The sequence below is a fragment of the Myodes glareolus genome, chromosome 14 (assembly GCF_982192425.1).
Source record: "Myodes glareolus chromosome 14, mMyoGla1.1, whole genome shotgun sequence".
In the NCBI taxonomy this organism is placed as follows: Eukaryota; Metazoa; Chordata; class Mammalia; order Rodentia; family Cricetidae; genus Myodes; species Myodes glareolus.
Genome location: NC_142039.1, coordinates 30,447,092 through 30,471,963, shown reverse-complemented (window position 1 = coordinate 30,471,963; position 24,872 = coordinate 30,447,092).

The window sequence follows — 24,872 nt, the reverse complement described above, 5'->3', positions numbered from 1 at the left end:
GGGAGAGATAAGAAAAAGAGTATAGACAGCTATAGAAAGAAATATTTATAAAAATAAAATGACATATTTAAGGAGAGAATAAAAGTAATATAAAAGAATATAGACAGTCATAGTTTAAAGGAATAAATATAATAAAATAAATATTAAAAAGTAAGAGAGTAAAAAATAAGACATGTAAAGATGGAATATACACAGAGAGTCTGGATTATGTATATTATTTTTTCTTTGGATTTTTTTGACTGTTAATGAGTTAACTGCTGAGAAAACATTTGATTCTGGGGCCTGCTAGGCTAAACCAACATATGTATTTTAAAGGTATCTTGATTTCAAAATTTGAGTCTAAGGATGTGGTACTTTGGAAAAGATGTTCTGCTTTTTTTTCCACAGAGGATGAGAACCTGTGGATTCCTTCCAGCCCAATGTGGTTTGATGGATCAAGAGCCCCTGAAAGGTCTCCAAGATTCCTAAAAATACTTTACTCAACTAGCAGCAGGAAGCAGTTTGGAGAAAGCTACACCCAAATTCCAAAAAAAAAAAAATGCTTGTCTGTAAATATTTTCATTTAAAGGGGGTTGATGATAAGTGGTTAATGGTCACAGAAAATCTTTTTCTAAAAAAAAGGGAAGATAAGATATAGAAAGTAATTCTTTACATTGGTATGGACCTTAGTTTATTGATAGAAATTTAAGGTCAATATTGTTGTATGTATATTTCTACTCTTGTTTAACGTATGTTTATACAGCTCATTTAAAAATGTAATGTATAATTAAAATTATAAATAATAGTCATCTATAGTAATCAAACTTTTAGTCATGTTAGTTAGTTCTTCTTGATATACAGAGATATATTTTAATTAGTTAGATAATTTTCAACATTTCAAAGACATACAGAATATGGCATTTAAAATGATTTAAGAACTTAAACATTTTTTGGTAGTGAGACATGTCTGCTTCTGGCAGTACAAATCACTTCAGAGAGGTTTGTGGGCATTGAAGAAGCTAGTTATGGAATTTGCCTTCAAGATGACAAGGCTAGCCAATTGGGCTAGAAAGTGCTCTTGCTTGGACTGCTTGACAGTATGTTGTATAAACTAGACATGCAGGAACTACGGAAAATGACTACTGAGGTTGTCAAAAGAAAATGATGCAGTCCTTTAGGATTCCTGCTTCATGAAAGAGTTTGCCAGATATTCTACAGGACATAGAACAAAGTGACTGGCACACTGCCAATATAGGTAAAACAGTATTTCAAATTTCCTGCTCTGTGGAAAGTCTGACAGACACTATGGGCCTGTAGGGTGAAATGGATGCCCCAAAGTTACAGAAGAACTTTGTGTGACTGTCCAGGTAGCTAGATGTCTCTGTCAATTCTAGAGTTTTGAGAGTTGCGTACAGTGCACTTCCTGTTTACTTAGGCAATATTATATTCTTCTGGGGTCTTTAATGGAGTTGAAGGCAGATAGTGTTAGGTATAGTTTTCGTAGTTATGATGAAAGATAAATTAGATATAAAACTTTTAACTCACAAAGATAAGAAAGATGATAGAATATGTTCTTTAATTTTTGCCTAATACAAATAGACTAAATATTATAACTGTAATTCTTGATTGATAACTGTTTTGTTATATGTAATTTTACTATGTTAAAGTTAAAATCTTCTCTTTTTTTAGACAGAAAGGAGATGATGTGGAATTCCCCTCTGTATGCTGTGAGTATGTTTTATTACCATTATTTAATAAAGAAGCTACTTTGGCCTATGGCAGGGCAGAATATAACAAGGCAGAAAATCCAAGCAGAGATAGAAGAGGAAAGAAGGCAGAGTCAGGGAAACTCCATATAGTTACCTAAGAAGAAAGATGTAACCATGAACCTCATGGTAAAATATAAACAATAGAAATTGGTTAATTTAAGGTGTAGGAGTTAGGTAGGAAAATACCTGAACCATTGGTTACACAGTGCTGTAATTAATATAGTTTCTGTGCAATTTTTCAGGCCTGCATGGCTGGAAAATGAATGAATGTACAGTCTCTTTTTACAAGTTTTCCTGAGAGAAGTTTGATTCTTTTAATGAACATTTATATTAATCTTGATTTCTAGAAACCCTCATTCTTAACACATGGTTATTTTAGGGCTGGGGACATTTGTTATTGATTCTGAGCATATACTGCCAGTCTAGAGATCAGTCTCTTCTCAGCACCCAAATTTGTTGGTCCAAAATCACCTATATTTCCTGTTCTGGGGAATCACATGTATTCTTCTGGCCTCTGCAGGTGCTGCAAACACACACATACACACACAGAGAGAGAGAGAGAGAGACAGAGACAGAGAGAGAGAGAGAGAGACAGAGACAGAGACAGAGAGGAGGGGAGAGTTAGAAATAAAATAAATTTTAAAAAGATACCTAGCTTTTTATCCTTGTGGTTGGGAGCAGCCATAGTGTTCTGCCATAGGTGTGAGTGCACAGACTCACTAGCATTATACAGATTCTGTTCAATGCTGAGGATCGAAATTTCCCACCGCAAATGACCCCATAAACAACCACAGGTAGCTGTGCTAATAGTCCTGTGACAGAGTGTAAATCCATAGCTAGTGCCTATGCAGAGCATTCACTTAAGCCCCATTAGTTCTGCCTAGCACTTCTTCTTCTTGTCAACAGGAGGAATATATTTCAGACGGTAAGAATGTTTAGAGGTGCGGTGTGAATAAATCATCAAAGCCATGTGTGCATTTCGATAAATCGCCGTTTCCATAGACCCAAAGAGAGTCCTGGGACTGTATTTCTCCTCTTGTTGCCTTGCCTTGACATAAGCCCTAAAATTTAAGACTGGAAACTTGAGATTTTATTTTTATTTCAAAATGATATATCCTTAGTTGGGGAGTCAATTTTTATTTGCTTTATATGAAAGACTGTGTACTAGATGGCAACGGGGAATTTTTAGAACACTAGAAAATTTTCCTCTGTATTTTTAACCTTATTTTTAAATGTTTACTTTTAACTGATATGCATGTATTTATTTGTGGGATCCATTGCTATAATTGTAAACATGTACACATGTTATGATTAAATGTAGTAATTAACATTTTTATCTCTTTCGGTATCACTTCATTTCTACTTATCCAGACACTTGCCTCCAGCATCTGTTGGGGATAGAATGGACAGTTGATGTGTCCTAACGTTAGATACACCTCCATTCTAACTGCATTTTGACCCCATTATCACCTTTTTGCCCTTTCTCTTCCTGCATTCCCTAGTGGCCCCGGAATCCACTAACTTCTACTTTTAAATGATCAGCCATTTGAGCTCCCACAAATGAGATTGTGCACTTCTCATCGTTATGCATTGAGCTTATTTCTGTAACACAACATTGCCTTAAGATCAGTGTTACTCCGGACTCTCTGAATGTGGCTGTCAATGAAGGCTAACTGAGAGGCAATGGCACTGGGTTTTGATTCTACTGCATGGACTGACTTTTGTGGGAACCTGGTTTGTTTGGATGCTCACCTTCCTAGACCTGGATGGAGGGGGGAGGACCTTGGACTTCCCATGGGGCAGGGAACCCTGACTGCTCTTAGGACTGGAGAGGGAGGGGGAAGGGGAGTGGGGGGAGGGGGAGGGAAATGGGAGGTGGGGAGGAGGTGGAAATTTTTAATAAATAAAGAAGATCAGTGTTACTACAAATGGTGAATTTCACTCACTCCTGTGGCAAACCATGCAAATACAATGTATTTCTATGCATTATTATCCATATTGATATCATCCAGACCCCAGTGAAAACTTCTGTCAGTCCTATATTTTGGATTTACAAATGTTGCTGGATTTTTTTGATATTTCTGCTTTTTTCTCTCTTTTGAGGAACCTCTATGTTATCTATCATATTGTCTGCAGTAACCTAAACTGATTCCAACAGTGTATAAGAGGTCATCTTCCCCATCGCCTGTTCCCAGGATTTACTGCCCTTTAGATGGCAGCAGCTCTAACTTGAAATGACAGCTTGAGGTGTTTTTTTTGTTTTGTTTTTTCTTTTTTTATTGATTTTTATTGAGCTCTACATTTTTCTCTGCATTTGAACTGTGTCCCATGATACTTAGTAACGTTGAGCAGTTTTCATGTGCTTGTTGGCCATTTGTATGTTTTCCTAGAAACATCTATTCAAGTACTTTGTTCACTTAAGAAAAATGGGACATTGTTTTATTGTTGAATGTTTTCACACTCCTCAAATGCTCAGCATTTTAACCCTCTGCCAGGTATATTGCTCATCCACACTTTTGGATAGATAGTTCATCAACACTTGTTCCCATTGTCTTGGCTATTCCTGTGTGGTGGGGAAATATCTCTCACACTTTGCTATTTCTAGAGTTCTGCATTACTTTCTGGTGCCTTTGTAAGTTTCCAAATTCTTTGGTTGTCCCAATGCCTTGAAATGTTTCTTCTCTATTTATTATAGTTTCATTGTTTCTGGGATCACATTTGAAAGTTGATTTTTGTGCTCATTTTGGAGTATGGTGAGAGATACGGTACCAATTTCTTTGGTCCACATATGCCAATCCCTTATCTCTGGCACTGTTTACCCAGGCCTGTCCTTTTGTTTTTTTTTGTGCACGGGGAAGCAGATCTTGGGTGTGGGCACTGCATATGACTACCTTTGGGGTCACAATTGAGACTAAGTTGTCTGGAAATCTGTAGGCTTTGGTGCAAGTGAGAGGCATGTGGGCACCAGTGATGAGAACACACAGAGGCTTCTGCCCTATGGGACTCTACAGATTATAACAGGGACTTTATCCTTAATCCAGAGAGGGCACCCATACCGAGTTCCTTCTCTGAAACAGAGTTTGTGCACAAATTTTACCAATGGGTGTTCTCTCTCTCTCTCTCTCTCTCTCTCTCTCTCTCTCTCTCTTGCCTTCCCTCCCTCTCTCCTTGCCTCCCTCACTCCTTTCCCTCACTCCCTCCCTTCCCCACTCTCCCCTTTTCTCTTTCACACACACATACATGCACAATTGTTTTGACACAGAGTAGACAAAGTTTTCTCTGTAGAGAAGGTTGATAATGGAATTCATTATGCATTTCAGGATGTCTTCAACTCATGATAAACCTGTCTCTTATTTCTGTGTGCTGAGCTTACAGGCATGTGTCACGATTTCTTTCTTCTGTATTTTGGAGATAAGAAATACTGACTCCTTTGATATTTGATGGAATAACCTCTGTGTTTTGCTGGAGTTGCTTGTGGCACATGTCTGTCTTTGATACTTCAAAGATATTCCATAGGCCATCTTTATTCTTTATCTTGTTCAGTTCCCATGAGTGTTACCTACACTAAACTGTCAATTGGGGCTGACTGTCATCCAGTTATCCCCTAAAGTTTAACCTCAACCACTATCATCTAAGATTTACGGAGAGCTGGATTGAGAGGCACAATATTTATGGATCAGTTTCTGAACGTTTCATATCTCCAAATTCTCCCAATGATCTACTAGTTATCTATAAATTACACCATACCATATGCATGCCGTCAGCCATAACCCCTAGTTTTACCGTCTCCCAGGACAATACGCAATTACAGAATAGCTTTGTGGCATGAGGCCATGAGCAAGCAATGAGTAAGGGATAAGAAACCTCCTTAAGGCACTAGTTACTTTATGCTGCCGCATATATTTTTCCTAAGGAGGACTCCCTGGAGATATTTTTATCTGAGTTGAATATTGAAAAAGTCTAGCATGGCAGTTGAGTTACTCTCATTTTATATACCCTGTAATTCTTATGCTTCTCCGCTTTTCAACACTGGAGTATATGGGATCATATCTTTATACCAAAAAATGAGAGCAGGAATAAAGAACCTGGACATTTTTACACTAAAAGTGATTTTATTAAAATATTTATGGGAACACTTTAAAGCATTTATGCCATATCCTTAAGATAATATGTCACATGTGGATGTGTAAAAAATAATCAGAACCCAATTTCTCCAGTTGAGTAATTCAGTACTTATTTACATAATTCATAGATAAAATATACATTTAAAGAACAAACTTTAAGTTATACTAAACATGTATAAACTATTAAGAATAAAAGTTAATATGAAATAATTAAGGGTATGAGTGTTGTGGAATTTTTCTTGAAATAACTCTCAAGAATTTGAAGACAAAAGAAATAACTCTCAAGAATTTGAAGACAAAAACATAAAGAATTATAGAAAGAATTTGTTTAAAAATGTTCAAATGTTTACCTAAAATATGTGTTGAAATAATGCTTACTTCATTCGACCTTTGCTAAGACCTAGCTAAGGTGTTTTGTGAAGATCACCCTTCATATAATGTTTCAAGCATCATTATTGCAGGACTTGGCTTTTCAAGCATGGGACATAGAAATGTATTTGCTTACATGGTAAAGACAGACTTACAAAACTGTCATCCTAGCATGCACTACTGAAAACCCAAGTGTTCACTTAGTTACTATGAAAAATTGTGGTTGTCTGAATGTGTAGTAAAGGTCATTAAATGCAAACAGGAGTGGAGGAAATGATAACTAGGTACAATGTTCCAGAAAACAGAATTCTAACAAAAATTCAGAAATCTGGTTGTAGTTAAATATGATGTTTACAAAATCAAATGAAAAATGATCAGTACCAGTTGGATTCTAAGACCACACCATTCTTAGCACTCAATTCTGAAGGAAGTTAAACATGGAAAATACTTAGTCTACCTCATCCAGAGGTCACTTCCTCAGAAAAGTAAGTAGATATCAAATAGATAGCTGCTGTATTTGATATGAACCCAGAGATTTCATTTTAGTATTAAAGGAGAATAATTCTCAGGTTCTCTACTGAGCAGCAAGGTCTGCACATGGAAAATCAATTGACTTAGGAAAGAGAGAGGTGCCTAACCAAGAACTATATTCATGCAATAAAATTGCCAGGGAGAAGCAGATGCTACTACCAGTCAGCTGACAACAAAGTTTGAGTCAAACAGAAAATTTGAAATGTAACCCGACAGTCCATGAAAGTGAAAGTTCACATGAAATAATGTCTCAGCTATACATCATATCAGTTTCATAATTCTGACCAGCTAGAAATATAAAGCAGGAAAATGTTCAACTGGACTATATACCTACAGCACCTGATTTACCCGTATCCTCTTTTAAATTTGTATATTCTTTTGTTATGAATTAATTTTTGAATAATCACAATAAGGGAATGTTGTTGATTGGGTTTTACCATTTGAACCCATAAAAATAACCAGAATGCTGAATTTATATTAACCATTCAAATGATATAATATCTTCCAATCTGAACTGCCACAAATATGTTAAAAGAGCTTTACAAAAATATCAGGAAAATAAAACATTTAAAGAGTATGAAGAAATTATGGGCAAATGCACTGCCTTCTCACACTTTATAGAAGCCTAAAATTACGGGCTGGAGAGGTGACTCTGGGTAAGAGGACATGCTTCAGAGAACCTGAGTTTGTTTCCCAGTATCCTGGTCAGGAAGTTCCCAACTGCCTGAACACCAGTTGCCTGCTTCTGGCCTCTGTGAGCTCTTGCACTCACATGCACACACCCACACACAGTCATACATACACACATAAATACCTCATTAATATGGAGATGAGATTTAAATGAACACTTGCACATGTTAGACATAATCCAGAAATAATTGCTGTACATTTCACATAGTTATATTAAAAGACACAAGATTTGGGAGCAGTAAAAGAAGAAAGGTGAATGTAGGCAGAGGATGCTCATTTGTTCCCAGCTACCTAGACACGAAATAATCACACAGAAACTGTATTATTTGCAATATTGTTAACCAATAGCTTAAGCATATTTCTAGCTAGCTCTTACATCTTAAATTATCCCATTTTCATTAATCTGTGCATTACCACGAGGTCATGGCCTACTGGCAAAATTCCCACAGGCTCCTGAAGGGGTGTTTGTCTCCTGTGGCAGCTATATGACTTCTCACTGACTCCGCCTTCTTTCTCCCAGCATTCAGTTTAGTTTTCCCCACCTAGCTCTATTCTGCCCTGCTACAGGGCAAAGCAAGTTCTTTATTCGTTATCTAATAGAATCAACACATATACAGAATGACTTCCCACATCAGGTGAATACTTTTCATATGTTAAATTTAAGGTTGTTAATAGATAAGCTTTCAAGTTAAGAAACAGACATGTGCCAGGCATGGTGGCAAATACCTTTAATCCCAACACTCAGAAGGCAAAGGTGGCTGGATCTATGAGTTCAAGGCCAGCCGGGTCTACAGAAAAAAATTTCAGGAAAACCACAGGTAAACAGAAACCCTGACTCAAAGTGAAAGAATGAACAAAAGGGAAAGAGACATGCATTTTTACTATGCAAAATTCAAGAATTAAGCAACATTTTTTTAAAGGTGTTGCCAGATTTTCTTTATTAGTTTTGAGAATCAGCAGGTTTTATTACAGAATTTTTATGCATACCTGGGGCTTGGTGATTCTCCTCCTTTTTTATGTGATCTCCCTCCTTCCTGGCACCCTTCCTCCCCTCAAAGCCTCCTCTCTGTATTCATGAATTGTTGATTCTATTACCTTCTTATTTCTTATCACTCCCATTAACATTTCTTTGTCTTCGCAGCAGCCTGGGTTGCTTGGAGATTTCCATGGGACCCCTTTGGCAAACAACTCAAACAGATATAACCCAGTGTTTGAACTGTAAACTTTGTTTGGTGACAAGAGATGGCCAGTTGGGACTTTATTGCCCCCATTATTAGGAGACTCCATTAGGATCGCCTTCATATATGCCAGAAAGTTCCCACTGCCCTAGGTTTGCTTACTAGCCCTCAAATGCCCCTGACACTGCTTGGGTGATCAATAATCAGAGGCTAGATAGCCAAGAAATTTAATATAAAAACAAATTCTAGTGGTCTTAAAAAATTTAAAAGTAATGATAAAATGACTCCTAATGATATTCTGTTGTACTTAAAGATCAGTGCCTTCCTCAGCCACCATCAGAAAAACTTCCATCTGCGACAGATGGCAACAAACACAGAGGCATAAAGATGGTCATTACACACAGAGAGGGACCTGGGAGCACAAAACTATAAATGAATGTCTACATCAAATCCTTCCCCTCAGAGTTTTGGGAACCCTGTGGAAAAGCAGGCAGAAAGAGTCTAACAGCCAGAGGGGATGAAAGACACAATGAGAACAAGGCCCTCTAAGTCAACATGATCAAAACTTATGAACTCACAGAGACTGAAGAAAAAACATAGGGCCTGATAGGATCTGGGTATATATCATGGCTTCCAGTTCAGTGTTTATTCTTATGGTATTTTTGAGAGTATGAGTAAGTAGGTATCTGGTTTTTGTGGCTTCTTTCTGGACTTCTTTCCTTCTGTTGGTTGGCGTTGTCCTATTTCAATGTGATGTGGGGTTTTTTTGTTTTATTTATTATATGTTACTTTTGTCTTGTTTTGTTGTTGTTTCTTAGAAGTCTGTTCTTTTCTAATGAGAGACAGAAAGGGAGTGGATACAGATGCTGGGGGTGGGGAGCAGAAACTGGGAAGAGTAGAGGAAAAGAAAACAATAACCAGTATGTGTTGCACGAGAAAAGAATCTATTTTCAATAAAAGGAGAAAAAGGAAAGAAAAGCACAAAGGTTAAAACCAAAAGGAGAGGGACACACACACACACACACACACACACACACACAGAGAGAGAGAGAGAGAGAGAGAGAGAGAGAGAGAGAGAGCGCCTCATGTGTTTCTCATCATGAGACTATTTTTCTTACAGTGCAGTCATTTCATACACGGAATCAACATTTAAATTCAGTTTGTATTAAATCTTTGTATCTATTAACTACAGGAAACCATGTGAGGTGGAAAGGGGAATTGATGAAACAGAGCTAGTAAGGGCTACTAATTGATCTGAGATGTCAGCTTTCTGCGACAACATGAAACTCAGGTAGTCTAAGGGAAATGCTGCTAGCTTTCAGTGCCTCACTGTTCAGAAACACGCATAGGCTAAAGTATTTTCTTCAAATACTTTTTAAAATAAACATATATGAAATATATGAACTTTAATTAGACATAATAAACCAAGACAAGATTCTTCTTAGGTATTTACTAAGAAATAAGAGTTTCTAGGCTGTTGACATGAGTCAGGGTGCTAACGGTGCTTGTTGCATGACTAGTGACCTGAATTCATTCCTTAGGATTGAACCTTGTAGGAAGAGAGAACGGAATTCCACAAGTTGTCCTCTGAGTTCTACATTCATGCCATGGCACACTTGTGTGTATGCACACATGTGCACATTAATGCATACAAAATAAATTATTAAAATGTAATAAAATTTTATTAAAAATTAAAAAAGAGTCAAAAGTAAGGAACACATAAATGAGTAACATTAAATGGACTCAGTGGGCTGCATTTAGGAATAGATGTGTATATACAAATACATATACTCATGCAGTAATAATTGAAGAAAGAAGCCATGAATTTGAAGCACAACAGGGAGACATCTCTGGGAGGGTTTGGGGGCAGGACAAAGATGGGAAAAGGTGGTACTTAAAATGCAATATCAAAGATAAACAACAAGCAATTTCTTCTTTTCTTATGGTTCCATTTCTAGTTTTATAACTCAAGATCTCCAACAAATATGTGGAAATTGAAATATGTACAGTATTTTTCTTTTGGATCCTAATATTTCTAGTTCTATTAATTTTTCTGCAAATGCCATGTTTTAATTTTTCTTGTGATTAATAAAATTCACCTGCTGATGAACATCTGGTCTAGTTACATTTCCTGGATAGTGTGAAGTCAGTAGCAGTAATGGTGGGTGAGCAAGTGCCTCTGTCATCAGACAGAGTCATTTGGCATAGAACTGAGAGCAGAATAATAATATCATATGATAATTCTATTTTAGGTTTTATAAAAAATTATCAGAGTGATATAGGATACTTGTTGTATCCATTTCCAATTCTGTTTCAGTGATAAGGACTTTTCTTTTTTCTTTTTTTGGTTTTTCGAGACAGGGTTTCTCTGTAGCCTTCGAACCTGTCCTGGAACTCGCTCTTGCAGACCAAGCTGGCCTTGAACTCAAAGAGATCTACCTACCTCTGCCTCCCAGGTGCTGGGATTAAAACTGTGCACCACCACTGCCAAAAGGTAAGGACTTTTCTTTCCCCAAATCTTTCATTTGTTTTCTTGATTGGCATGAGATGAAATCTCATGGCAATTTTGATTTTCATTTCCTTAGTAGATTCCCCTATAGGTTTGAGGATTTAAACACAGTAATTTTGGTCAAACATGTGCTGATTTTTTAGGGATATAATTTAAGAGACAATGACATACTATTTTTATTTTTAATTTTATATGAACATTTTGTGTGTGTGTGTGTGTGTGTGTGTAGTATGACAATTTGGTTTTCTATCAAATTTTTATTCATAAAAAGAGGAAATTAATTTTGAGTTAGGAATGCATTTAAGTAAAGGTTACCACAATCTAGGAATGACTAGCGAGACCCTGGACTGTAGAATTTTAAAGAAATTGATTAATTTAAATTTGCAAATTATTATTGAAGTATTGATCCTGAGTACTAGCTAGGGGTTCATGTGTTTGAAGGCTTGGCAATTTGGATGCATTAAGACTTTTAAGAGATGGAATCTAGCAGCAAGGCTTTAGGCCCTTTGGGAGACTGTACTTGAAGGGGGCACCATGAATTCTGTGTCCCTCTCCTCATTGACTTTTTCTCCTTGTCTTGGGATTTAAGTGGTTTTTCTCTATTGTATATTTCTACCATAGTGTTCTGCATCACTCCAGGCCTAAGCAGCAAGGCCAGCTGGACATGGGCAGAAATCAGGGGAAACGAGCAGAAATGAACCTTTTCTAGACTTTTCCCTTGATAACTTGAGTATCTTGTTATATTATTTTTGTTATAATGTTTTTATATCTTGTTATAATTATATAAAGCTAACCAACAAGATTATCTTATTGAACATTGCTAACACGATAGTTTTAATATAGTATTAAAACACATTTAAGGAACTTGTTATTAAACAAAGAGTAATCTTTCCTTACATTGAAGTTTATGTTAGTAATTAGATTATTTGTAGAATTCCATTGTATATTGTGTATAATAATGTCTTGTTATAAATCAATGATCAGTATATTTCAACTTTAAACTGTAAATAATCTGGGCATGTTCCATATCACCCAAATCTAGAAAAAATGACAATGAATGGTAACAAAGATGTGGGGAAAGACGATTCCTTATCATTGCATGTGGGAATAGAAACTGATACATCTAGTATCCAATATCACTAAAGCGGTTTTATTAATTTAATTTATAAATAAAATATTCATATGTCCTCAGGGTGAATCAACACTGTAAGATACAACTAATTTTAACAGCATTTGTAGACAATATGCAGCAGATATGTGTCAGGAGTCAGCAGCTCACCTGCAAACACAGTGCACAAAGCATCAATATCATAAAATGATGAAGATTTCCAGATCCTATGACTAATTTATCATTCTTGGCAAGGTTTTGAAACAACTGAGAAACCACTGTGATAGTTTATTCCAGGTAAAAAGATAAGCTTACCAGATTTTTTTGTCTTTATTTACCTGGCAACTTCACAGCCATGGAAGTTAAAGTCGGCTGATAGGTGAAGATAGCTGGTACTTTTAGCTCCTTTAATGTCATGAAATGTTAAAATACCTCTTGTTAAATACGTATCATCATTGGTTGCCTTGTTCACATTGAAATTCCTTTCAGGAGTTTTCTTCGAGTTATTTAAAAACTAATGAATGAATTATGAAATGTTAGACTCCATTACATTGATCAGTTTGATCACTACTCTAAAAGGTATGTCTCAAATACTATATAGATCTGTGCATGAACTTCCTCTCCCAGATCAAATGGTGACTTAGTGTCTCAAAGAAGACTTTACATATTTTCATTGCTTAGAATTCTTGATAAAAATGTTTTCATTTTTTGAAGTGGATAATTTAATTGAGAAAGAATATACTTTTTAGAAGATAAAAAAGGAAGGAGGGATGTAAGTTTTTTGTTACTATAACAAAATACTCAAGATAATCATCTTTAAAAAAGGAAAGGTTATTTTGATTTTATTTTTTAGTGCATGACTAACTATAGTTCATGCTTGAGTCTTATGGAGTATGAGGTTAAAAAAGTAGACAAAGAATGACAAAGCAGGAGAGAGACTTTTTCTCATCTGTTTTAGTGTCTCAACTATTTTAGTTTGTCATTTTATCTGAAGCGTCTCTCAGTTTCTTGACAGTAACTGATCAGAAAGATGACTACCTGAAAATATTCTGTGTCAGTCAGGGTTTACAGTTCTATACTGATGGTTTCATTGCCTCCTGGGTAAGAGGGAACATAGTTAACAGATGTGTCACCACAAGGGATAAGCAAACTCTGTTATTCTGTACAATTTTTCATGAGTGTGGAGAGAGCTAAATCACTGTTGGATGGGGATGCCATGGTGCATGATGCTCACACATCAATGAGCTGAAGACAGAGCTCCTGTAGCTTCTAATAAGAATTTTACACACTGGCCGACACCATCCAGACAGAACATAAAGAAATTTTTACCTTCTATAAATTCAAATTTGGGAGGATAGGCAAGTGGCAAACAAACTTAAGCTGTATAATAAATTTGCAAGTAGTACATTCTTAAGAAAGGCTAGAGGAATGGATCTTGCATAAAGAAGTAATGATTCCCACCAAAAACTGGGGAGTTGTAACACTGAGTTCACTTCTAGAGTCATTGTCAGAATGGCAAATGTATTATTACAAAAGTATGCAAATAAAATAAATTTAATCCTAAATAAAGTTAATGTGTTATAATGTCATTCTCAAAGAAGATGCCTTTAGAACTCCCTGTTTGATGTGCACTTGCTTTTAAAGTAATAGTAAACTGTGTTTGAAGAACTCTTGAAAAAAATCTTTATATGTTTTATATGCAAGAAAAGGCATGAGTGCATTGCTGTACACCTGCAGTCTATTGTTTATAAAGTTGAGGCAGGAGGATCACCTGGAGCTGAGGCCAGCTTAGTCCATGTAGGGTGTTTTGAGGGCCACCCAGGGCTAAATGGACAATGGTCCTTTCCACACTTGGTGTCTTCATTTTTTCTGTGGATACCTTTTGATTTTAGCTTTCCTGTATTTAGAATTTTGTTTTTATTTGGTTAGTCACCTTATCAGTTGATTCTTGGAGACATCCATAAGCATTGGTGCTAGGAACATGCAAGCAGCTTCCTTGTATTGGGTTGGCTACTTTCAGTTATCCCTGAAGTCTGAAATATCCATCATGCCTATGAAAACTTTGTGTATGATTTCTACTAAACCCTAAGGATATTTATTTTTACAGATATCTAAATTAATCTCTTCTGTTTCTTTTCATATATTAGTGGTTATTTTCCTTTGAGATTTAACAGCAATGTTTAACATCTTAAAAATTACTCCAAAGATTATCTTTCGAAGTAAGAATGTCATAAGAATATTACAGCATCAAAAAGACTATAACTCAGTATAGGAAAAACAGATGGATTGAAACAGTGAGTGGCCATCAGATGACCTAGAGGAAAGTTGATTTTGACTGTTGCCATGGGCATGTGAGCTGGGGAGGGGGTTCTTTATTCCTTTCTCAGCCTACTAAAGCTGGCGGAAGGTAGCTCCCTGAGCTTCACATAGACTTCAGTGTGTCTAATTGATAATTGCAAGTCAGTTTATCAGTGTCATCTCCTTATGAACAGGGATAAGTTAACAATGGAACACTATAAAGTATGCTCTCAGTCAGAATAAAGCCCCGCTACTAGAGTCCACTGATCACAAATCATCACTAAGCAACAGGTACCAACTTCATATTAAAATCTGAGACTGGTGGGCAGAGAACCAAAGACTTTGTTCTTTCTGGTGATAAGTTGGATCCTGGAAAGATGGGAAATAGGATAGCAGCAGGAGGTCCCATTCCCATTCCAGTGGAACTGACTATCAGCAGGGATTACTTGAGAACACAGCTGAGAAAAGGCTTAGGAAGCATTCCTGCAGCAGATGTCTATCACTCTGACATAAAATAACTGCCTTCTATCATCGCCAGCTTCCTTGTGGAATCTGCTTCAACATCATCTCCAACCTCCTCATGGAATCTGCGTCTCTGACATCTCCAGCTTCCCCATGGAATCCTATTCCTAGTATCTACAAACATTTTTTAAATCTATGTTTCATTTTATGAATATATATCAACTGACACTGTTGATTAAGATACTTTTATATCAAGCCCAAACCCTTTCCTCTATGATTGTGTTCACTGAGAGTACTCTGCTCTCTATGGTTATATTATTCTGAAGTGGAAATATCTAGTTCATATTTATGCAAATATGTAAACACTTACCATACCTTGATTGCTTTCTGTCCTAAACTAAGTAGAACTGTTTTATTTTATTATAATTTACATGCCATGGTTTATGGTTTCCATAATATTTCAGCATTTTTAAGATTTAGTGTGTGTGTGTGTTTGTGTGACAATGTGTGTCTGAATGCCCAAGGAGATCAGAAACGGACATCAGATGCTTTGTACCTGGAGTTAGAGAACTTTTGTGAGGTCCCTAGTATGATGTTGGGAGTCAAACTGCTGTCCTCAAGATTATGCAGCAATCATGCTGAAGCACTAGACATTTCAAGTACTGGCTTCAGTCATTTTCATCAAGTCTCATTCATTAGTAAAACATCAAACCCATGCCTCAACTTGATGCCCAAGAGTATTATGGTAGCTAGTGTGCAGCTTTCAAATTTCTAATTCTCCTCTCCATATTAAGACAATAATCGAAGTATTATAATATTTTACAATACTATATATTGTTTCAGACACTTTTTTTTCTTTTTGGTTTAGTTCTTTAAATATCTTTAGTAACTTGGATGTTCTAATACTTAACACAAGTGTTTCTTCGTGGCCTGTCTGTCATGAACTTTCACTGGAATCTTCTTTTTCTTCTAGAGATGCTGAATAGCCAAGGATGGTATCACAGAAAGTATTTGTTACCTTCAGTTGTTCTTCCTGAAGTTTCCAAAGGCTTCCCTGGGCTGTCAACTCCTTAGGTTTTGCCCCTCTTGTCTCCTTAATTTTATTACTTCCTTTCAGAGATCCAGTGGCTACTTTATCTTTGTTTTTACTCATAATTTAGAATGAGACAGAGTATTCTGAGGTGTTTCAAAGAAGATTTTTCATGTGAGACCAGATCCAATATGAAGGCTGTTCTTGAAGAAGAGGAAATAAGACACACAGGAAGACAGCAGAGGCACACATGCACTGAGTTCTCACGATGGGAGTAGTCAATGGCACAGAATACAATCATGGGACAGCCAATAAGATAGTTAACTACTACTAACCAAGGAGCGTGTCCTCAAAGGAAGCCAATCCCTAGGATACCTTTATCTTCTTCCAATATCCTCAGAACTATGACCAAGTTTGTACTTGTATAAGTACACAGTCTTGCATTTACTAGAGCAACCCAAGAAAGCCAACACACATTTATAAAGTAGAACTTTGGGCATTTATGTAGTTATAACTGTGCATGTGTTGGGAGTGTGGTGCATGTGTGCACATATGCAGAAGCTATAACGAAGTGCCAGATGCCTTCTTTTGTTGTTCTCTGCCTTATTCCTTTGAAACAAAATCTCTCAATAAATCAGCAGCTCAGCACCTTGACTAGCCAGCAAGTTTCTGGAATCCACCTGCCTCTGCGTCCCAACCCTAGGGTGTATTAAGTAGACACAGTTATAACCAGCGTTTACTGTGGGCATTAGGGATTTAAACTCAGGTCCTTGTTCTTGTACATCAGCAACACTCATCTACCAAAGCATCTCTCCAGCCCCATGAACCTTATCAGTTTTGTCTTCTTTGATTGTGGCCTATGAATTCTTACAATAGCTGCTTTTCATCTTCATAGAAATATGTCACCTTGAAGAATGTGATCCAAGTAAGTAAAATCCACCAATTATCCTCCTGCCTTTGCGAAATTAATCTCCCACCAATTAATCTGCAAATCTCCTTCAGGTATTTTTTTTATTAAATATGCATTTCATTACATTTTTAGAACTTTATATGTGTATACCTTGTATTTTGATCATATTCCCCCCACCCCTCTCCTTAATTCCTATATATAAACTTATACCACATCAATTTGTCCAATTTGTGATGCTTGTATATTCATTGTGTGGGGCCATCCAGTGAAGTCTGGGTGATTTATCAGGGATGACTTTGAAGATAGCTGATTATCCATCTCCCAGAAAGCATCAACTACCCAGTTTATAGTTAGGTGTGGAGGTTCATAAACCCCTTTCCACTATGTGCTAGAATATTGACTGGTTTGATCTTTTACAAGTCTTATGTAAATAAGCACAGCTGCAGGAGTTCATGAGCGTGGTCATTCTGGCACATCTAGAAGACACTGCTTTGCTCCAGTCCTCCCTGACTTTGAGCTCTGACAATCTTCCCATTCCCCCTTTCACAATGTCCCCTGAGACTTGGAAGGAGGGGATGTGATACAGGTGTTACATTTGTGACTGAGCACACCATAGATAATTGGTGGGGAGAAGGAGGGAGCGCGAGAATAGTAGAACATAGGTGATATGAAGAGGAAACGGAATAATGGGGAAGGAGGTTTAAGTGAGGAAAGGGATTTTCTTTTAAGACACATGTTACCAAGTTTAGCCTCAAATACACTGCCATCCTTCCTCACCCTCCCTAGTGAAGGGAACATGCCCAATATGCCTTTGAGGAGTTTGTATACTTGATCTTCTATTTCATTGACTGTATTTGCATGCTATCAAAATTGTAGTCCAGTATGATGTTCTATAGAAGAGTCAAACACCAAAATTCTCACAGAATAGAGTGTGGCCAAGAAGCTAAGTGTCACTCAGTTCTAAAGGAACATAGTGATGGAGCACCACTGACCCTCACAGGAAAAATCTAGAGATGATCTTCATTTATATTTACAGCAAGAGCTCGAGAGATGACTGGCATAGTTAAGAGTATGTCTGCTCTAAGAGAGGTCTTGAGTTCAGTTCCCAGAACCCATGTGAGTAGCTTGCATTCACTTGTAATCCAGCTCCAGGGGTATCTGGATGCTAGACTCTGTAGTAGCTTGCATTCACTTACACACAGACACACACACACCTAACTAGTGTATACATGTGCATACACACACATGAAACAGACAGACAGACAAACAAACAGACAAATTAATACACAATAGTTTCAGTGTAACAGCCGGTAGAGGGTTTAGATAACTTTTGATCTTTGTCTGGTTAGTATTTCTACCAGAAATTTCACATCACACAGTAAAGAACTGTGGGGAAAAAAAACCCAAACTTTCAGTCTTGGCACTGGCATCCACACTAAACCAAAGTTCTAGAACAACTCTTGCCCTATGGCCAATGAGTGAACATCAGTGACATTTATATCCTGGAGGATTCACAGACCCTCAGCTGTCACTCCCACTAAATCCCCAGAGTCCAGAGTTGAATTGAAATAATCTCACTGGTCTTTCAGGGAATGCTAAGGGGACATCGGAAGTACACTTTCAGGACCAGTATCTGTGTTTTGTGGAGGAAACCCCATTCCTGAATTACTCTCTGACTGACTCCAGCACAGAAATGAAAGTAAAGGGGTCTGGTGCTCACACTGTCTTCATCAGCTAGGTTCTTTCCCTCCTTTCATTTACATAGAAAAGTAAATCTAGTGTAGGCACAGACACTGACGTCCCAAGCATCAAATATGCCATTAAAATCTCTGAAGGTCATGTCTTTATAGGCTCTGTCATAATGGTCTCACCAGCCACATAGGAAAAAAGATATGTTTGACCCTGGTGTTTAAGAGAAGTCCTTTACGTCTACTGCTCCAGGTACTAATTCTCAATGAAATACAGCATCCAGTCTCATAGACATGCATACCTCCCTTTGTGGATTATAGACAGTGTCTCCCATGTGTCTGTTTGCACTGAAAGGCATTTGAAGAGTATTTTTTAATCTCTCGTCAGTAATGGGCAACGTTTAGAACTGGTCAATGTATTGCCACACTAAACATCCTGCTATTAAAGTTGTCATTCTGTCTTCTCCATTTTTATCGGCGTGTCTAGTTGTAGTTACCAAAACTATGGCTCAAGACAGAACCTAAAAGGGAAGAGCTGATTCTCAGTACAACAGTGTCTCCAACACGTTAAATGAGCCAGTGTGTTCCATAGTTTAAGCTAATTTTCCACTGAAGGTAAGTTGGGATTCGAAAGTATTTGGAATTTTTCACTGTTCCATCACCCAGTCCTCAGATATAGGCTTCCCTGAGCAGGGACAACTTATCCATGGTAAGGTTACTTTGTTAGCTAAAATCAGATTCTGGGAAGAGACATTTTCTCAGAGTCAGAAGGAGGCAATATTCCCAGCATCTGACAAAAGGACTACTTTGATTTGCTTGCTGAAATATTGGTGTTTAAGTTACATTTCTGCCACTAATACCCTGACAGCAACATGGACAGAAAGGTTTTATCTCAGCTCACAGTTTACAGTCCATCAGATCAGGAAAGTCAAGGCTGCAGGAAATTGAAACATCTAGTCACATCACACCAAAAGCCAAGAGTGGGGTAATGAATGCATACATGATTAGTGCTCAGCTTCTATAGTCAATGCTTGAAAACCAGGGACTGGAGCAGCTGGAGCAGCTCACTTTCAAGCTCGGCCTTTCTACATCCGTTACAGTACTCAGGACAATTATCCACATATATGACATAGGCCAACCAGACACAGAGGACCTCTCACTGAGATTACCTTCCCAGGAGATTCTAGACTGTTAATTCAAGTTAACAATTAAAACTAGCTGTCAGGCTCAAATGTATATACTCACACGTAGAAACATACATACACACATAAAAATAAATCTTAATAAAGATGAAAATAGGATATTTAGAAGCTTATAATCTACCTGAAAAATTGAATATTTAAGTTCTAATTTCTATAAAATTAATGTATAGATTGAAATTCGGGGTAATAGTTTAATAATGTATAAGACTTATATTCCAGGTAAAAGAATTGGGGACAGGCCAATAAAGAGCAAAGAGTATAGAAATTTATGGGGAAAGCAAGAAAATTGAGACAGAACAAAAGATTCATATCAGTAAAGTTTAAAAGGAAAAGCATTTATTTTTCTTCTTAAACTTGTGGTAGATTTTTGTACCTTCAGATAGTAAGCTGAAATTTTGTTTGATGAATTCAAATCAAAATGAGATATAATTTTCATAGCTGTTTAAGTATTAAAAATAATAACAGAGTGTATAAGTAGACTTTTAAATGAAATGTATATTATGCTGAAAATAATTAAATGTGTATATTTACTAGTTTTATTCACTGGAACTATTTTGATGGGATTAATTATTCATAGAAATAAGAGAAAATATCCTCTCAGAGGCTTATATGAAAGTATCTAAGGGCTCATTATTTCTCACCATAAAGTGTAAAATTTATTTCTTTTTAATTTGTGCATTATGATGAAAATGCAAACTTAAGGATTATTTTTAAGTGCACCAAAATAAATTAACAAAAATATATTGTAGATAATATGCCTAATTTTATTAAATACAAACAATCCTAAGTAGAAAAAGAAATTTATTCGTTAAAAGAAAAATAAGGAGCACTTAAAAATAATGAAGTTATTGCATTTTCCTTGTAATTTCTAATTGTTTGGCAGGGGTGCAGGTAACTCAGCCTGGTCATGAACTCACTATGCAGCCAAGGGTGACCCTGAACTTCTGATCTGCCTTCCTCCACCTTCCTGGTGCTAAGGTGGGACTGCACCTCTACCGCATTTCACGAAGTGTTGGGGATTGAAGTGAGGACTTCATGCATGCTAAATAAGTACTCTATCAACCCCACCGACACTCCTTTACTCACTTATGCTTTATAGATGGATGACATAAAAAATGTCTTATATGTCTTAACGTGCATATCTTGATGAGTTTGAAAATAAAAGTACATTTATGATCTAGTCCCCACAACTAAAACACATGAATAGCAACCATTCTAAAATTTCCTTCTGCCTTCCTTTTATTTCTATTTAGTTTTCGATGGGAATGTTTAACTTAATGTCTGTGCTCTCATGTAAACTGTGTGGTGAGCAGTAAATCTCTAGTTTTTATCTTTCATGATTGATAAGGTGTGAGCTTGAACCAATGTCTTTGTCTTTTTTATAGAAAAATTCTCAGGTGGATTATAGCTGAAGCGCTCATCTGTCACTGTTATTATTTAGATGGGAACTTACTAAATTAATAGGCCACTCTTCGTTCATTGAAGATGAATGTTCAAGATTTGCCTTCAGTGGTGTCAGTAAGACACTATGTTTGAGAATAGGTAGAATAATGTTATAGGTGACAAAGGCTTTGTCATGGCCGTCTAAGACAAGTAAATGTACCCAAACTATGACAGGAGAATACAGAGACCAAGTTGTAGATGGCACAATGTTGACATTTCCTACAAACCAAATACTTATAAATAGGCATAGATGAATTAGGAGCTTGGGAGATGACTCAATGGGCAAAGTCCTAGAGTTCCAGAACCCTCTCAGAATCTGGGTACACCTCAGTGCTGGTATACTTCAGTTTCATGGGAATGGAAACAGAAAGATCCCAACTGCTTACTGGCCACTCTATTCAAATTGGTGATCTCCAGGTTCAATGAGAGATCCTTTCTCAAAAAATTAGTTGGAGAGTAATCAAGAAAGATGTTCACCATTGACCTCTGGCTTTCAAATGCACACACCACACAAGCATGCTCATACTTTACAACTGTGTGCACATGAGCACATTCCCTTATGAACAAATATATACAGTACAAAGAAAGAAAATTGTAATCAAATTGTAGTATTAAGTGAGAAACAGAATACTTCAATTAAAACTAAACCTACTTTACAGAATTAGATACTTTCTATATCTCATGCTAAACATCTTGGAGTAGTCTAGACTACTGGTAGTAAACATCGATTAATATGAGCCAGTTATTATGCTATATAAGACTAAACTTTGGCACCTGATCGGGCTTTATTTTTCATTTTCTATAATGTAGATGTCCTAGACAATGATTTTAGAAAACTACAATATGCAGAATAAATATCTTAGAGTGGCTATCTGAAGATGGAAGGAATCTTTCCCACAGGTCACTCAATATGCTGTCCAGGCCAGAGAAGCCACTCAGCAGTTGAAGATGCAATGTTTTGAATGTCTGTTACTGATGAAATAGATACAACAGGTTCTCAGCCATTGAACTTCTCAGTAGAGTTTTTACTATAGTTCAAGCATCAGAATGTGGATTTATTATTATAAGGGAATTATGCATGCATTACAGATACATTTTAGTGGCCAAAGCTGAAATATACTTTATGTGGAAAACGAAAAATGCTTTATAATATTCATTATCAATCATTTGAAATGCAGTGATGGCTGCCAATGCTTTCTGGCACTTGCTATTTTGGAACATAGGTAAGTTGTCTTTACATTTGCCTATCACGTACATTCCCAGAATGACTTCCTCTTTGTGGATGATTTTATTTGCTACATGGAGGAAACAGGCTAATTTATTTTCTGCCATTTTCAAATTTGTTTTTCAATACCTCCTAGATATATCTGACTCCATTCTGCGAAATAACGAAGCTAATTAGTAGTTGAATGAAATCTGGTCAGCTCTGGAAGGCACTTTTCTTCTTCTATGAAGTATTTTATTTTTTCCTGAAAGATTTCACTCAGTATATCAAGGTATTGTGTAAACATTCAGTTTCATATTTTTTTAAGTTTGAGTGTAAGGAAAAGTGCTTCTACTGATGAGGAATGGGTTTCTGTGGGTTCTCGCTGTGAAATCTGCTATGTGGGGACTCATCTGTATATCCAAGGTAAGTCAGATGAGAGGTCAGAGGGGAATGGGCAGGAAAGAATGGCTTATCAGGGGTGTTATGTTTCCTATGCTTATTCTACTAACTCAAAAGCAAGCACTCAAATGATATAACCTACTTCTGTAAATAAAACCTCTGAAAAAATACTTCAAATATTTATGTTTGGTGATTTCTCAGATCTGTTACTACAAATGATTTCTTTCTACCTTGCTATTCTTTTTTTATTGATTATAGAAATCATTTCCTAAATATAACTTTGCCTTTTGAATTTAAAGTAAAACAGTGGAAAAAATAAATTATAACACTACCTAGACACAGATTCAATTTTTATTTTAAAGGCTTAAATACTTCTAACTAATATTAAACAGATGGGTATCTGTATGCATATAATATTGTTCTTAACTAGTCAAATACAATTAAATATATTTTATGAAATTATGTCACTTTGATATAGTCATGATGAACAGAAGACGGATATTGGAATAAAACTTCATAAACAGTCTTGTTTTTCTTTGGATAAGTATTATTTCCTAGCCAAAAAAAAAATTATGACTCTAAGCTTCACAAAATCTGGATAGTTTGCTTTATGTAGCCAAGAGGTCACCTACCCGGGAATGCAGCCCGACCACATCCCTCAAGACACAGACCCCAAAGATTCACTCCCTCAAGTTAGACCTCGCCTCCCCAAAGTTCCACCACATCTGCAAACAGTGCTGCTATCTAGGGCATACCACACATTCACACTTTGCTATGAACTTTCATGGGAACTCAAAATGTGACAAGTCTCTGTTGGATGTAGTGAATTTTTGAGACTTTGTTTATATGTATTTGATACTGGATTTCCTAGAAATTAATTAATTCCCGAATTTTTCTATTATCAGAAATTTACTAGCAGCTTCCCATCTTATGAAAGAACTGGAGTGATATTTGGTAAGCCTTTATTTTTAAGCTAGTTGGATGAAAGTTTAAAGAACATAAAGTTTGACTACAATTCTCTGGGAATTTATATTTGACTCACAAACTGTCCTCTTCACATCAAACCGTGAGAGCTGTTAGCTTAACACATGTTTTGACATGGACCTGATGCCTTACTGCAGGGGGCTTCAAGGGTTTTCCACCCCTTTTCATTTGCACAGGGAACAGGACGCAATGGTGATGTGTCTTTGATAACAGTCATGACAGGTATTGAGAAAAATTCTTTCTGAATCACCTGCCAATTTTCCCTTTAACAACCATTTTACCTCTCAGCTGGAGGGAATCCTGTTCATAGCTCCAGTTATTACAAGCTATCGTGCCCTACCCCCTCTTCATACCAGTGCCTAGAGGCTGTGTCTGCTGGCTGGCAGGCTTTGCATCCAGGGAGACACTCCTCTGGGCAGCAAGGAATGCAGAGCCTGGGCAGCCCACAGACTGTGTCTCCTAGATTTCTTTAACTGGTAGTGCTCCTGCCCTTTCTTTGCATCAAGAAGATTATCTACCTCCAGCTTCTTCAGCAGTCAGGCCATTAGCATTTTAATGAAGTCTTGAGAGTTTGTCTTCTAAACTCTGTTTCTGGAACTAGGCTGTGAGATTAGACACGGAGGTTCCTTGCTAGTATTTCCTAGCAGGCTTCTGAGCATACTGAGTATCAAATAGATGGTTGTTTTAGTATGCTAATAGATCAACTGGAAATTTATAATAAAATGTTGGGAAAGCCAGTGGGGAGTTGTGTAGACTTCAGAAAGTAGGAAGGGAACTAAAATGATTCAGAGTTTGCCACCAGTTGCCTATTACCCTCTGCCACAGGAGGTGGAGAGCGATGGAGAATGATAAATAGAGGAATCTGGTGGCCTCCTCCATAGCTGCCCACCTCCAGTGATATATCTTCAATCCACAAGCAGTCTAGTTTAGAATCCTGGAACATTTGAGAAGAAATAGGAACCAAAATAATTTTATTATAATGAACAATAGTT